The sequence below is a fragment of the Pogona vitticeps genome, chromosome 2 (assembly GCF_051106095.1).
Source record: "Pogona vitticeps strain Pit_001003342236 chromosome 2, PviZW2.1, whole genome shotgun sequence".
NCBI classification, from domain to species: domain Eukaryota; kingdom Metazoa; phylum Chordata; class Lepidosauria; order Squamata; family Agamidae; genus Pogona; species Pogona vitticeps.
The window spans coordinates 86,867,886-86,885,033 of record NC_135784.1 but is presented as its reverse complement, the minus strand read 5'-3'; the positions used below and the strand labels follow the sequence as shown (position 1 = coordinate 86,885,033).

The 17,148-nt window shown below is 40.8% G+C and overlaps 1 protein-coding gene across 2 annotated transcripts in view; it reads right to left on the bottom strand.

Annotated features, from left to right (window-relative positions):
- GPRIN1 (G protein regulated inducer of neurite outgrowth 1) overlaps positions 1–17,148 on the bottom strand; it is a 41,104-nt gene that overhangs the window by 4,574 nt on the left and 19,382 nt on the right. The gene's annotated exons all lie outside the window — the stretch shown is intronic.

Below are 17,148 nucleotides of genomic sequence, written 5' to 3'. Positions count from 1 at the left end.
GGGGTGGGCAAAGTAATGCACTGTCAATATGTGTCATGGAGTCAAAGCTGCTTTGGAAGCACTAGCATGTGCTTCTCATGGGAAAAAGAAAGAATTAGCTTCTGCTCTGGAAGAGTATAGCCTTGCAACTCACATTTGGCTTTTCCTACTTCTTTTCATTTGGAAAGCTGGTGCAGCATCCTGGGTGGGTCATGTAGATGGAAAACTGGCCTCCAGGTCCTTCGAAGTTGCCCACTGTGACTCTTAGACCCCCAAAATTCACTAATATTAACACCAAAAATATTGATAAGTATTTCACATGTATTTTTGCAGCAGTCTATACAGCTACACTGCCTCATAAATTAATACTGTTACTCCCTTTTACAGACAGGGGAATGAGGATACATTAATTTGCTTAAGGTGTCATAAGTCATTCATGAAAGGGAAAAAAATGAAGTCAGAAAACTAGTAGGTTCTTGATTCACAGCTCAGCCTCACAGCCATCACAACACACTAGTCTTTAAACCATAGCCACTTTTACTGGCACAGGATGTACAAAAATATGCCATAACATACAGATAATCAAGAATTCAGATAAGGACCAGAAGATGGCACTGATATGACCAATAAGTAGCTAGCCCCTCCAAGTCTGGAGAAGATTGGATATCCTCAAGCCAGTTGCTGAAGAGAACTTTCCTGGGTGGACCCACTTTGTGGGTGTACAACTTGGATGTCTGAAACCCAATCTTCATCAAACTTGCAGAGCTTGTAGAGGAGAATCAGGGAAAGCTTCCCTGCAAATTCAGTAACTCTAAGTGCTTTGGGGGCCCTTTTATATAATTGTAAAGTAAAAAATGAATTGACAATCAATTCATCAATTCAACAGAAAAAAATCATAAATTCATAATTCGTCGACCTTGACGAATCAGGAATAAAAATGAATCACTATTTTTCTAATTCATGCCCATCTCTCGTCATCCAGTCATTTAGTCATGTCTGACTCTTTGTGACCCCATGGACCAGAGCATGCCAGGCCCTCCTATCTTCCACTGCTTCCTGTAGTTGTGTCAAATTCATGTTGGTTGTTTCGATGACACTGTCCAGCCATCTCATCCTTTGTCGCCCCTTTCTCCTCTTGCCTTCACACTTTCCCAACATCAGGGTCTTTTCCAAGGAGTCTTCTCTTCTCATGAGATGGCCAAAGTACTGGAGCCTCAGCTTCAGCATCTGCTCAGGGTTGATTTCCTTTAGAATGGATAGGTTTGTTCTCCTTGCAGTCCAGGGGACTCTCAAGAGCCTCCTCCAGCACCACAATTCAAAGGCATCAATTCTTCGGCAGCCAGCTTTTTTTATGGTCCAGCTCTCACTTCCATACATCACGACAGGAAAAACCATAGCTTTGACTCTTCAAACTTTTGTTGGCAAGGTGATGTCTCTGCTTTTCAAGATGCTGTCAAGATTTGTCATCGCTTTCCTCCCAAGAAGAAGGCGTCTTTTAATTTCAGGGCTGCTGTCTCCATCTGCAGTGATCATGGAGCCCAGGAAGATAAAATTTGACACTGCCTCCATATCTTCCCCTTCTATTTCCCAGGAGGTGATGGGACCAGTGGCCATGATCTTAGTTTTTTTGATGTTGAGTTTCAGACCGTTTTTTGCACTCTCCTCTTTCAGCCTCATTACAAGGTTCTTTAATTCCTCCTCACTTTCTGCCATCAGAGTGGTATCATCTGCATATCTGAGGTTGTTGATATTTCTTCCGGCAATCTTAATTCCGGCTTGGGATTCCTCCAGTCCAGCCTTCTGCATGATGTATTCTGCATATAAGTTAAATAAGCCGGGGGACAATATACAGCCTTGTCGTACTCCTTTCCCAATTTTGAACCAATCCGTTGTTCCATATCCAGTTCTAACTGTTGCTTCCTGTCCCACATATAGGTTTCTCAGGAGACAGATAAAGTGGTCAGGCACTCCCATTTCTTTAAGAACTTGCCATAGTTTGCTGTGGTCCACACAGTCAAAGGCTTTTGCATAGTCAATGAAGCAGAAGTAAATATTTTTCTGGAACTCTCTGGCTTTCTCCATAATCCAGCGCATGTTAGCAATTTGGTCTCGAGTTCCTCTGCCTCTTCGGAATCCAGCTTGTACTTCTGGGAGTTCTCGGTCCACATACTGCTGAAGCCTATCTTGTAGGATTTTGAGCATAACCTTGCTAGCGTGTGAAATGAGTGCAATTGTATGGTAGCTGGAGCATTCTTTGGCACTGCCTTTCTTTGGGATTGGGATGTAGACTGATCTTTTCCAATCCTCTGGCAACTGTTGGGTTTTCCAAACTTGCTGGCATATTGAGTGTAGCACCTTAAAATCATCATTTTTTAAAGATTTTAAATAGTTCAACTGGAATGCCATCACCTCCACTGGCCTTGTTGCTGGCCATGCTTTCTAAGGCCCACTTGACGTAACTCTCCAGGATGCCTTGCTCAAGGCCAGTATCCACACTATGTGGGTTGTCCAGGACATCCAGATTTTTCTGGTATAAGTTCTCGGTGTAGTCTTGCCACCTGTTCTTGATGTTTTCGGCTTCTGTGAGGCCCCTACCATTTTTGTCCTTTATCTTGTCCATCTTTGCACAAAATGTTCCTTTAATATCTCCAATTTTCTTGAACAGATCTCTGTTCCCCCCCCCCTTCTATTATTTTCCTCTATATCTTTGCACTGTTGATTTAAGAAGGCCCTCTTGTCTCTCCTTGCTATTCTTTGGAAGTCTGCATTCAATTTTCTGTAACTTTCCCTATCTCCCTTGCATTTTGCTTCCCTTCTCCTCTCTGCTATTTCTAAGGCCTCGTTGGACAGCCACTTTGCTTTCTTGCATTTCCTTTTCTTTGGGATGGTTTTTGTTGCTGCCTCCTGTACAACATTATGAGCCTCTATCCAAAGTTCTTCAGGCACTTTGTCCACCAAATTGAGTTCCTTAAATCTGTTCTTTACTTCCGCTGTGTATTCATAAGGGATTTGGTTTAGATTATACCTGAGTAGCCCAGTGGTTTTTCCTACTCTCTTCAGTTTAAGCTTGAATTTTGCTATAAGAAGCGGATGATCAGAGCCACAATCAGCTCCAGGTCTTGTTTTTGCTGACTGTATTGAGCTTCTCCATCTTTGGCTGCAGATAATATAATGAATCTGATTGCAATATTGCCCATCTGGTGATTTCCATGTATAGAGTCGCCTCTTGTGTTGTTGGAAAAGAGTGTGATGACAAGCTTGTTCTCTTGACAAAACTCTATTAGCCCTTGCCCTGCTTCGTTCTGAACTCCAAGGCCAAACTTCCCTGTTGTTCCTTTTATCTCTTGACTCCCTACTTTACTATTCCAGTCCCCTAGAATGAGAAGAACGTCTTTCTTTGGTGTCAGTTCTAGAAGGTGTTTAAATCTTCATAAAATTGTTCAATGTCAGTCTCCTCAGCAATGGTGGTTGGTGCATACACTTGGATTATTGTGATGCTGAAAGGTCTGCCTTGGATTCTATCATTTTTGAGATTATATCCCACTACAGCTTTTCCCACTCTTTTGTTGACTATGAGGGCTACTCCATTCCTTCTACAGGATTCTTGCCCACAATAGTAGATATGATAATCATCTGAGTTGAATTTGCCCATTCCTGTCCATTTTAGTTCACTGATGCCCAGGATGTCGATGTTTATTCTTGCCATCTCCTGTTTGACCACCTCCAGCTTCCCAAGGTTCATAAATCTTACATTCCATGTTCCTATGCAGTATTTTTCTTTGCAGCATTGGACTTTCTTTTTACTTCCAGGTGCGTCCACAGCTGAGTGTCCTTTCGGCTTTGGCCCAACCACTTCATTAGCTCTGGAGCTACTTGTACTTGTCCTCCGCTCTTCCTCAGTAGCATGTTGGATGCCTTCCGACCTGAGGGGCCCATCTTCCAGCGTCATATCTTTTAGCCTTTTGTTTCTGATCATGGGACGTTCTTGGCAAAGATACTGGAGTGGCATTGCCATTTCCTACTCCAGGTGGATTGCATTTAGTCGGAACTCTCCACTATGTCCTGTCCATCTTGGGTGGCCCTGCACGGCATAGCCCATAACTTCTCTGAGTTACTCAAGCCCCTTTGCCACGACAAGGCAGCAATCCATGAAGGGGATGCCCATCTCTACTCTTGAACAATACCACTAGAGGTCTCTAGCAGAAACTTTAGTGCCTCACTAAACTACAGTATCAGGATTCTCTAAGATAGAGTCATGACAGCTACAGTCATATTAAACCACTACAACTAACCAGTACATGTACACTGAAAGACAGAGGTGCCAAATGCAATGATGATAAAAACATCTGATACCGTGTTTCCCCAAAAATAACACATGGTCTTATATTAATTTTTGCTCCAAAATGCATTAAGGTTTATTTTCAGGGGATGTTTTATTTTTTCATGTACAACAATCTACATTTATTCATATACTGTACATTCATGTCATCTTTTTCTGGTTGCTGCACAATGGTGGAGGGCGGGGTTTCACTTAACTGGGGCTTATTTTTGGGGCAGGGCTTATATTACAAGCATCCTGAAAAATCATACTAGGGCTTATTTTCAGGTTAGGTCTTATATTTGGGAAAATAGGGTACCTATACAACTGTATCACAATTCAAGGAACCTGAATCCTTCTCCAGTTTAGGCACATGAATGGATGAGTCAGAGATGGGAAACTTACAGCCTGTCTAGTCTGACTGTTTTGGGTGTGGAATGGACTGGGCTATGAAGGGTCTTTTAAGGTATCATGGGGAGGAGTGATGTACCATATGGCTAGCTCCTCTCAGCTGAATAGCAAACAACTCCATGTAGCCCACTCAGCTGTCACTGAAGCACTTTCCCTGATGTCTGCAGAGGGTCAGGAGAAGGACATCATTTTTATACATTGCTCCTTTCTCTCTTTCTGTCAGCGTCATTCCATTTTTTCCCTTTCCCTCTACCTGTTTCCTTTCCCTTACACACACACACACACACACACACACACACCACTTTTCTCTCTCAAACTTTGCCTTGTAATCTGCAAATGCTGGATGCTGCTATCTTCTGGCAAACGAGTGTGTCAAAAAGAATGCATGCCCTACTTTTGGGTCAGGGCATGCATCTCTTAAATGACATCTCTTAAAGGGGAAGGATGGATCATTCTAAGTAGAAACACTTGTGTATAAGGTGTCTCCTCTGCATCCAAAAGCATTCAGCAATACATACACCACATCTATATGTCAGTGTAGATAGGCTCTTAGATAAAAAAGAGATTTGCTAGTGAACCTAAAGATGTGGTTCAGTGGCTGAAATCCTATTGCTTAATGAACTAAGATGTAAGTAGAGTAGGCCCATTTGAATCAGTAGAGCATATGGGGGGGTTTGACTCACCAAATCACCACTGGGCAAATTCTTCAATGGGCCTATTCCAGTGCAACTTACTACACTAAGAAACAGGATTTCAGAGAGTTAGTCTTAAGTTGGTGGAGGAACATTTTTGACAGCTAAGTCAATATAAATTGCTGTTGAACTTATATAGCCACAATAAAGTCTTACTGGAAATCTTATCGATTATTTTACTCCTCTCTCCACCATCCCTATTTTAGGCTTTAGAGAAATGGAAACAGTTTTTTAAATTTTGAAAAACTCATTTGGACCCACACAGGCAGGGAGGGAGCTGTGACTCGTCCACCAGCATTTTTCACTTGTCACAGACAAGTGGACGAGTGCATTTTTCAAGCCCTGTATATAATATAAAGAAAATAAAATACTACTGCCACCATCATACACAATGCTGCTCCTTAAGCATGCAAAAGATCTTGAAAAGCTTTACAAGTATTCATTGATTATTGAAAGCATAGCCCTTAATGATACCAATTCTAGCATGACATGGCTGATGAGGCAACAGTAACAAATATGAATCTCTATGTCAGTAGTATACCTCTGTCATCCCCAACAGGCCATGAACCTCATCCCCTCAGCTTCTGGAGACAAGAGACCTTGGCAGGAGGGTAGCTCTGGGATGCAGATGTCATGACTGGGTGCCCAGATGGGAGTGAAGTGGAGGATGAGCCACAGTGATAAAGGAAGAGGACAGAGAAGGGCCATCAGAATCAGGGTCAGAGAGCTTGACAGAAGCTTAGGAAGAGCTGCCCCTAGTTTTTTGTGAGATTCAGCCAATGCTCCTCCCAAACTCCTTGGCAGTAGAATGGGTCAGCTTTGCTCCTGGCAGGGGTTGTAGCAGGGGAGTGTTCATCTTCCCCCTAACTGAACCTTTGCAATGGTGATCAAACTGTCTAGCTAAGCCTTGACTAGGAAAGCCCACACAGATCCAGAAGAGGCATGGAGGTGGTGGAGGCAACACCAGTGGTTCACGCCTGGGAGATTGAGGAGCAACTCCAGTCAGAGGACCATCATCAACTCAGCACTACCAGGCCATTAAGAAAAAGTGCAAGTAACATGTTTTTAATGTAAAAACAACACTTTTGCATGGATAAATCACAGAGGAATTGTGTATGCAACAATCACCAGGTTCTTTCGAAGAGAAACATCCTGAATTTGTAAGTTAAAAAAAGGACTACATGGACTTAAAGAAGCAGCAAGAGGGTGGAATGAAAAAAGTAAAGAAGATACAGTACTGATTCAATAAGGATTTCAACAAGATGTTGGAGATCAATGTCTCTTCAGGAGAAGAAGTAATGGGAATTTTTATGTATTTATTTAATTTATATGCCACTCACACTACCCAAAGGTCTCTGGGAGGCTTATTTTTCCTTATATCCTTTCATATGTTGATGATCTTTTAGTTGCTAGACATAGTGAATAGCAATACTGTATAAAGAAACAGAAAGAATGCTTAGTGCAGAAGAACAGATTAAGGAATTTGGGTACAGAAATTGAAAAAATGTAGATGGTTCATATTTGTTAAATCAAAACCAAAAGATAGTTGATTTGTTAGAAGCATTGGATCTTAAAGATGCATGTGATGTTGTAATAAAAATCCAAACTAATTTTCTTAAAGTTAAAGGAGAAAGAAAAGATGCATCAGAGAATAGTAAGCAGGGGCATGGACTTCATGGCCTTATAGGCCCCTTCCAACTACACTACTCTATGATTCTATGATAAGTGTAAAGTAGAAAGCAAGATTTTGCCAAATAATACTAAGTATAGAGCAGTAACAGGTAAAGTATATATCTTGCTACAATTACCAGACCAGATACAGCTACAGTTGTTGGTATTTTAAGCAGAAATGTTTTAAGTGTACAAACAAAAAATGATTGGGAAGCAGTTAAGAGAGTAGCTAAATATCTGAAAGGAACCGTAAATTTAATGTTTAAGATACCAGTTAATGAAAATTAGTATGATATACTGATACAGATTGGGCTGGACATAGTTCAGATCGTAAATCAATTATTGGTTATTTGTTTATGTATGGAGACGCAGCAATTTCTTGGGGAAGTCATAAACAAGATGTATTGCCTTATCCTCTACAGCAGGGGTTTCCAAAGTACGGCCCGTGGGCCACATCAGGCCCACCTGGCCTTTTTATCTAGCTCGTCTGTGTGTGCATGCGTGTGGGTGGTATAGAGTGTATGCATGCTGGTGGGCAGGAGTGCGTGCATGCAGGCAGGCAGGTGGGCGGGAGTGCTTGCGTGCAGGCGGAAGTGTGTGTGTGTGTGTATGTGTGTGGGCAGGAATGCGTGTGTACGTGCAGGCGGGTGTGCAGGAGTGCACATGTGTGTGCGCTCCTTCGACTCTCAAAAATAATCACAAATATATTATGTAGCCATCCATGTGAAAAGTCTGGAGACTGCTGCTCTATAGAGTCTGAATTTATGGCAGGGGCAGAAGCTTGTAGAGAACTGTTGTAGTCAAAGAAATTGATGAAAGATTTTGGAATTGAAGAATCAACTGTTGAGTTGAGAGAAGATAATCAAAGTTTCATCAAATTAGCTCAAATTATGAAGATTAATATGTACACTAAATGTATTGATATAAGATATCACTTAACACATGCACTGGTAAAACAAGGTATAATAAAAAGGTTTATTGCCCAAGTACTGAAATGACATTATACATTTTAACCAAATCACTTCCCAGAGACTGTTTTCAAAGACTGTTTTCGAAAACAAAAAACAAAAAGCAGGAATTGTTGATACATGCTTTGTTGTGAAGGGTCAATAGAATACAGTATATAATTATGCAACCCATCATGTACGTGTGTGTGTGTGTGTGTGTGTGTGTGTATTATTTGCATGACAGACAACATATAACCAATCAGATTATGTTTAGTGTCAGCCAATAGGTGTTTAGAGGGTTAACTATCAGATATAAGAAAAAGTGACAGTAAGGGTGAGTCTTGTCTGTTAAAATGAGCCTTCTCTGTTGATATGTTGGTGTTCAATTAGGACTTTGCTACTAGGTACTGTCTGATAGGTACTGGTTATAAAACTGAAAGAGGTCTGTCAAGCATAAACCAAATCCATACCAAGTCAAATGTTCAATTACTGTTTATTCTGCAACATCTTTTTAGTAAACATTCTTAAAATTTATTATGGCTGAATGATTATTCTTTTACTTGCCGGCACACATGCCGGCATGTATCAAGGGAGAAGAGTATTCATAATCTTTGCGGGGTTTTTTATACTCACGCTAAATTTGCTGTGTACCACCTCAAAAATTTCAACACATAATGGGGAGACAGAACCTTTCTAGACCTCTGGATCTAACACAATGTATGTATATATGTGTGTGCATGTGTGTATATATGTACAGATTTGTATGTAATCTGTGGAAGGGAAGAAATCATTTTTATTCACCACTAGGAAAACCAGGCACAGCTTTTACATGCATTTTGAGTGCAACTTGACCCTTGGCAATTTTCTGGGAAATACCCTGCTGTACTGAGAAACAAAGGAAGAATAAGAACAACTGGAGCGAAAGATTATCTCTAGAGATCTTAATCTCAGACATTTGCTAACAATTATTCAGACCTGAGCCTGAAAAGGGGATGTTGCCAAGTTTTTACTCTTGAATATCTACTAATCTTGACTCTGAATACTCTAGGCTTTTCTGCATCCAGCTGTACACAACTGCAAACACATACAGTATAAACTAGGAACAACAACAGCTTGAAACAATGTATTTTTTTAAAAAATTTAAAAATTCCTATGGAACCACAAGGAAACATAGCTATACACACACATCTTCTTCATATGTTACTAGTACCAATTAAGGTGTAAAAAACACAGTCATTGCTTATTTATATGTTTTTTTTGTATACCACCATCTTGGAAACCTTTTGTTTAGAACTAATTAGTATAAATGCATTTTATATGTTTTTTAACTTGTTTTAACTGATGTAAGCTGCCCCGAGTAGGCGTTGTCTAGAGGGGCGGGGTAAAAATCGAATAAATAAATAAATAAATAAATAAGCTCCAGCCAAGATATAGTTAGGGCTGATGATAGGTTTCCATGTTATTTTCCCTAAATAATGATGGATATAGTGTTTTGTTTTGTTTACCGTTCTTTTTTACTGCTACTATTCACTGATGAAACTGGTCTGCTTTTGAGTCCTATTATCTTCTTTTTTTAATTTAAATAATACATTTTATACATTGATAAAGGCCAATGTGTTTATTTTCATAATAATTCAATCTGATTTATTTTTATAATAACTCACAAAACATCTTCCCAGAACCCAAGATGGTCTAGGGGCCGTCCTATAGTAATAGGGCTGTTACTGATAAATGTGAAACAAAGATGGACAAGTTTTCATAAATCAATCCTACCCCTTTTTTGAAAACCCAGAATCTCTACTTGTACCCAACAGTAGACTGGCAATTGTAGGATTGAAACTAGTTTTCTACACTATCAGTCCTCAGGTAGGGGGCTGGGTTCTGTCAGAAACCTTTTGATCCTGAAATGTGTACAGGGGAAAACATAGAGCAGCACATCAAAACCCTATGGGGAACCCTTTCATGAGTAGGACCTAACAGATTTTCCCATATTCCCTAAGCACTTCCAAGTCTTCCCACATTCTCTGAAGGCTGAGATCAATGGCCCTTTCAGCTAAGGTAGAGGAGAGAAAAGCAACCATAAAAGTGAATGCTTGGGGACTGCTAGGGGCCCTGAAGCACAGATACAGTATAACACAGACATAAGCTTCTGAGGGGAAAAGAATTAGGAACAGCACAATAAGTGGCAGTGGATGGGTGCATGGGGGAAGAGCTGGCATTACTAAGGTATTACTAAGAATAGACAAATTAGCCAGCCACATGGAAGTTGAAACTGACCCACTGAAGAATGGAGTAGAATGGAAGGCAGGATGTGGCAGACAAAATGTCTGAAGAATATGTACTTTGTCCTCATGAGCAGGAAGCCCCGGGTGTGGGTCCAAATTGTTTCAGCTGCTTTGAGATGAGGTTAAGGAGGACCAAACCACAAATATCTCCATTTCTGCTCTTTCCATGGATGGAACAATACAAATCCTTTTGCTGTACAAATCAGCTGCCTCTTGAATAAGGCCTGCTCCAGTACATATGCATGTGTGTCAGACAGAAGTTAGATAAGCTATTTTTGCACTACCTTTCCTCAATTATCTCCAACCAAAATGATTAGAGTGATAATGGGATGAGATTAATTATTTCTTTTCAGAATCCCTTTGCCTTCCAGGCTGCAACTCATCCTATATCCCTTTCCCCAGCACTAAACCACACCGAACTCAATGGCCAAAATCCTACTAGTGTTCACATACAGTATGTCATCTTAACTTGCAGTGGTTAATTGTGACTACTTGATGAGGTACACACATCTCATTTTTATTCACCAGGACCCATTTCACAACTGAGTTGTGTTTCAACACCTCATCAAGTTAGCTGCACTTAGCCATGGTAAGTTACACAGTGCTTTCATGAACTTACTTCTAATTCAACATGAACTGGAGACCACTGTTAACTAAATTAAAATGAGAGCAGGGCCATTTGAATCACCAAATGCCCCCTCCCTCAAGTAGGCCTACTCTGATCTGAGCTACTATGCTAAGCAAGAGGATTTTGCCCAAAGAACATAAGAAGAGCCCTCTTGGATCAGGCCAAGGGCCCATCTAGTCCAGCTTCCAGTATCTCACAGTGGCCTCCCCAGATGCCTCTGGGAGCACATGAGACAATGAGATACTTCTCTCCTGATACCCCTCCCCTGAATCTGGCATTTTGAGGTACCTTCCTTCTAAGCCTGGAGACTATACATCCCCATCATGGCTTGTAACCTGTGAAGAGTTGTTGTTTTTAAAGCATACTAAGCACTCTCCCTACATTAGTTCAATCATTCTTATGGGTAAGCAAAGAATGTGGTTATTAAAAAAGATTCAGGTACGCAAAGCATCTGAGAAATTATCAAGAGCGATTGTTTTCCTTCTGCTAACAGGATGTGGCTCTTGCCACATCCTACACCACAGCAACACTGCTGCAGAACATTTCTGGAGTACTGAGTCTTGCGGGAACTAACCCTGGCCTTCACTTGAACCATTTAACCTCTGGCCAGGGAGTGTAAGTCCTGGCTGACTCCAGGTATAAAGCAGCAGCAGTGGTTGTTGCTACTAAAGGTTCCTAGCGATCATGAGGTTTGGGTGTTCTTTAGAGGCTGTAGCTGATGGAATATTTAGCATTGAGGGAAGATTTTGCTTTTATTTGATACTGATTTTTTAAAAATTAGACTGCGTTGATGGATTGTTTAATCTTGTATATTTTTAAATATGTGATGTTTAGCTGCCTGCATGATTATTTAAATCTTGTTCTATAATAATGAATTTTGTGGAAATATTATTTCTTGTCATGCAACTCCCCCCCTGATGCTCTGTATGCTCTTTTTGATATGATTTTCCCATAGAAAAGTAGCACAGAGACAAACATGAGGCTGATGCTGAGCAAAGGAAGAGCTGGGTAATATTAGATGCCCCAAGAATCCCAAGCTCTGCGGTATCCCTTCCCCTGGGAAAACTATTTCTGTTGAATATCACCACCTGATAAATGACACAAAAGCTCTGTGAGTAGAAAATGTGGTTTTTTTAAAAAAAATCATAAATGGAAGGCATCTGAGAAAATCCAGCCTTCTTTTTTTTTCTGTTTCTAAAACAACTTTGAAAAGAGTACTTCTAAGTGGGAAATTAGCAGAGCATGTGTGTTGGTCAAGCTTTTAATGACTCATCAAATGATGTACATAATGAATAAATGATCTGCATAATATGTAAATACGGCTGTCTGGATTTGAGGTATTACACTATGGCAACAGTGAAGGAGAGATTATCGTGACCAGGTATGGGGGGGGGGAGAAAAACTCCTGATGTCTAGTAAAAGAGGGGAAGAGAGTTAGGAGATGAACACTGGGGCAGAGGGAGAGAGAAAAATATCCAAAAAATTAAAAGGGAGGGAAGAGGGGAAACAAAACAGCACTGCGGTGAGGGGGACAAAGGGGGTTCTAAGCCATATGTTTGCAATTGCTGATGCTGTTGAAGCCTGTATTTCATTTCAACTCTTCTATGCCACTAGTGACAGGAGGAGTGGGGTGGCTTAGCCAGGTTATGCTAAAGTGTTTAAATGAAATTAATTAATGCACAATAAAAATCGAATAACGCACCCATGTTTTGAGTTACATGGGAGAGTCAGCCTATGACTAAACTTTCCTTGCATTGATGGGGTACGGCCCCAACCCTGTCCCTTGCATTCTGTATGAATAAAAGCAGCGTTTCTATACTAAGGCAAGCCCACATTCTGCACCAAGAAATGCTAAATTTTACAATGCTGTTTTATTATGCAAAGTTTTAACCTCCATGTGCTAGTATGTGGTTTTTGTTTTTTGTTTTTTGCTTTTTTTAGTGCTTTAAGCTTTAAAAGCTTTCAGTTTTACTGTCCCACAGTCACCTTTTCTTGCAGAATCCACAAATTGAGGTAGCATCGTCATCTGTGTCACTTGCCGTACAGGGTTCAAAAACCCTGACAAACAAATAAGAACCAAATGGTGCAAAAATACCTCAACAAATTTTGTCATGAGTCAAAAATGTCCCATGTCATTTATCACAATCTATCACATAGAGAAGTGTGTGCCATGCACTCCCGCCAGTATGTAGGTTGGCTTTATTTGGGGATGGAGGAGACTGGAATTCTCCTTAAGATCAGGAAAAACAAAAAGATAAAACCCTATTCCTACTCTACCCTTGATTAACCCCAATGCTAACCTTCTTTGGCTTCAGAAAATACCCCCAAACTCACCCAAATGGAAGCTTTTTAAAATCTTGTTGTGTAAAAACTAAGTGTTGCAGATAAGTACGTATCTAATTCAGCACAATTGATTCTGTTTTCTATGCTAGTTTATGAACATCAGAAATAATCTTAGATCTCTTCTGACTTCAGAGATCTCTACAGGTATTCTTAACATCTTCTCAAGCCTATCTCTGCAGTTTTCAAGACCAAAGGCTTCTTTAAAAAAAAAAAAGAAAACAAAGAAATCTAGCAGTTTATGGCTCCAATACTACACTCTGAACTGTTGTATTACAGTAACAGAACACACATTGCCTTGTCTATATTGGATGTGTCCACTGTGAATAATAGCCAGTTTTTTAATCTGTTGCAAAAATACAAACAAGACTATCATTTTAGCTTCTAAAACTGCAGAACTAGACGCCAATGTGAGCATCATAGTCACATTTAGAGGTCATTATAAATTGTTCTGAATGGGAGCTTGTCTCCATGTGGGCAGCTGTACTTGTTCTGTAACTCAGTAGAATTTTTAAAACAAATGGCAAAAACATTGCCACTCAAGATAAACAGAATGCAAACGCAGTGTAAACTGAGCACGAGATTATCTGACTGATTTTAAGAAGGGGTAAAAACACATCTTTTTAAACTGACATATGATGTCTAGCCTACACCACTGTGTTGTTTCTGATGATACTCATTTTAATGGTTTAACCCCTATTTATTCAATTTTAATGTTTTTATGGTGGGGATGGTTTCACAGTTTAATGATTTTTTTAAAGCTAACTGTGGTTTTTATTCTTTTAAGAAGTTTGTTAAGTTGCACTGAGCACTCACTACCATGTTTTCCCGAAAATAAGACAGGGTCTTATATTAATTTTTGCTCCAAAAAACGCATTAGGGCTTATTTTCAGGGGATGTTTTATTTTACAGTCATGTCACTATCTGGTTGCTGCACAATGCTGCACAATGGTGGAGGGCAGGGTTTCACTTAACTAGGGCTTATTTTTTGGGGTAGGGCTTATATTACAAGCATCCTGAAAAATCATACTAGGGCTTATTTTCAGGTTAGGTCTTATTTTTGGGGAAACAGGGTATCTTTACTTGAAAGGTGGAGTATAAATATAATTCATAAACAAATAAAGGGAAGCAGTGTACTCTACCTCAAAGTTAAATGATACAATATGAATAACCTGGGGTCCAAGGAAAATACAAGCATTGTTGGTGCTCACTGAGGGGATGAAGGCCTTCATATCACTGCATGGGGAGTAGGTTGGGCTCCATGACTGGTACAAACTTCCAAGACTATAGTTAAGCAAACCCCAGATCATCAGGAGAAGCCTTTCTTTCTCTTGGTCCTGCCACCTTCACAAGTGCACTGGGGGGTGGGGGTTACATAAGAGAGGGCCTTCTCTGTTGTTGCTCTGACTTGGAACTCCCTCCCACACGAGGCTAGGCTGGTCCCACCTCTACCATACGTACTTCTGCAAGCAGGCAACGACCTTCCTCTTCAGGCAAGCTTTCCTTGAGTGAACTGGCTACCTGTGTAAAGTTTTTAATGGATTGTTGTACCTTACCGCTTTGAATAGGTCTTGTGTTTGCTTATGTTCTTAAATGGATCTCTGTACCTTATCCCTTTGAATGTGTTTTGGTGTTGCTTAGATTTTTTAGTATGTTATTTGTTTGATCCTTTTTGTATTTGTATACTCACTGTTAGCTTTAAATACTGTCTTTTAATGAAGTAAGCCACCTCCAATCCTTTTTGAAGAGAAAGGTGGGGTAAAAGTATTTAAAAATAAATACATAGTGTAAACACTGTTGACTTCAGTGTTAAGACATTTTTCCCTAAGAAATGAAAGGTAGCTTCAGTGGAGAGGATTTTTTATGAAGGAAACAGCAGAGAAGGGTACTTCACTGGCCCATTGCTCTTCTCACTCATCTCCAAAATATACCCTCTAAGCAATTCCCTATCCTATCAGGTTTTGAAAGCATGTTTTTCCTCTGATGTTGGAACTTTGCAGGGGGAAGGAAATCTTGGAGAGGTGCAGGGTGGTGAGGAGAAAGACTGGTTGGAGGAAAGCATCTTCCTTTTCTTGTTCCCTCTCTGCTTAAATATCCCTTCCCCCAACTTACTAAGTGGCTTTTCATTTTTCAGAAACAGTATTTGGGGAAGGGGTTAGTCCAGTGGTGGTGAGAAGGTAGTCCTGTCAGGTCTCTGGGATACCTACAGTAGACCTGCAGTGACTTCTGCCTCCCGGTTATTGAGCAATAGGAACAAACTATTTCGGACCCTGCATTGAGAGAAAAGTGGCATACAAAACAAGGGCCAGGATGATTCCCCCAATTCTCCATTTTAGAGGAATGAAAAAAGGCAGGGAAGTGGAAATGGATTCTTATTCCAAAAGTCTGTGGTCTCTGTTCAGTTCTGGTACTGAAAATAAATTGCTGTGCTCAGAACTCATTAATTCTCCTTGTACATCCTTTGTGCCCGGCTCCAGCTGGTGTATCTTGGGGTTTGGGGAAAAAGCAAAGCAGAGCCTGCAAGACTGAAGACTGGCCACCAGTGAGTTAATAAAAGATTCACTCATCCAAGAATGATAGCAGCAGTATTTTCTGGTTAGTTGGTCCTTTAAAAAAGGAATGGGTTGCTGCAGGAGAAGGAGAGGCAGATTGGAAGGCATGTTGCCTGCAGCTGAGTGTCTTGTACACAAACATAGTAGAACAGACTATTACACCCACAGCTGATGTGCTAAGGCACAACAGACCACTGTGCCCCAAACACAGATTTCACCAAAGGCAGCGTCTGCTTGGGACTCCCACAGGGCAAGCTTCCAGCCCTTTTCTGCTGATCCAACATTGCTCTACAGCCGAAAGGCTCATCTCCTGCTCAGTGAACTACTCTGCCACTCTCATCGTTTGAGTAATGCCACCCTCCTTCCGTACACTCTGGCAAGCTGTATTCCCCAGAGAAGAAAGACTGCACGTCTGAGATACACCTCATCCATCACCCACTCTGAACACATCAGTTTCCCCATCTGCCCATGTTGGTGGGAGATTCCAGAATAGGGAAGGCTGCATCAAAGGATCCCCATGTTACTCTCTACCTCCACCATGGGAGAATATCATCCACTAAGGAAAGCCCATAAGGACCACATTACATTCCACTGTAAAGCCATGTGAATAAATACACTCTCACAAATGATTTCATATTATATTCATGCAACATTCTTCCATGCAAGAAATGCATGCACTAGAGGCCACTCTATTTCTCCAACACCTTGGCCCCAAACCTTAAATGCAGAGGACTAGAGATTAAGAATGCATACATATGCATAATTTCTGTATAGTCATAAACAAAATATGCAGATCTTTCTCCTTCAAGTGGATATCTCTTGCAACCTTATCTGCCTCATACAATGACACTCCTACAGCTATCAGGCCCTCTTTTCTTCTTTTGGAATATGACTATATAAGTCTACTGGCCATAACCTGGAACAGCCTTCCTCACCAGGGTATCCTCTGGATGTGCATCTTAAGAGCTACAGTAGCATGTAGAGTACAGGTGGTGGGGAGGCTTGATCTACGATTGATCCTTGTGAGCATGTTCTTGACACTCTCTGTGGATCACCTTTTCCTGCTTCCACCAGACAAGCAAGCAAGATGCATCTATACAGGCAGGACCTCTGCTCTATCTCTGTATACGCACAGAGATACAGACATAATTCAGATCTCCACCCTAGCAATCATCATTAAACCCTTGGGTGTTTCCCTGACCTATGCCCTGCTCTAATTAATCATGTGCCATCAAGGAGATAACAACCTACAGCAAGTCTCCTTGGGTTTCTAGGTATAAAGTACTCAGAAGTTGTTTATGAGTCCATCATTCTGGTGGTGCTGT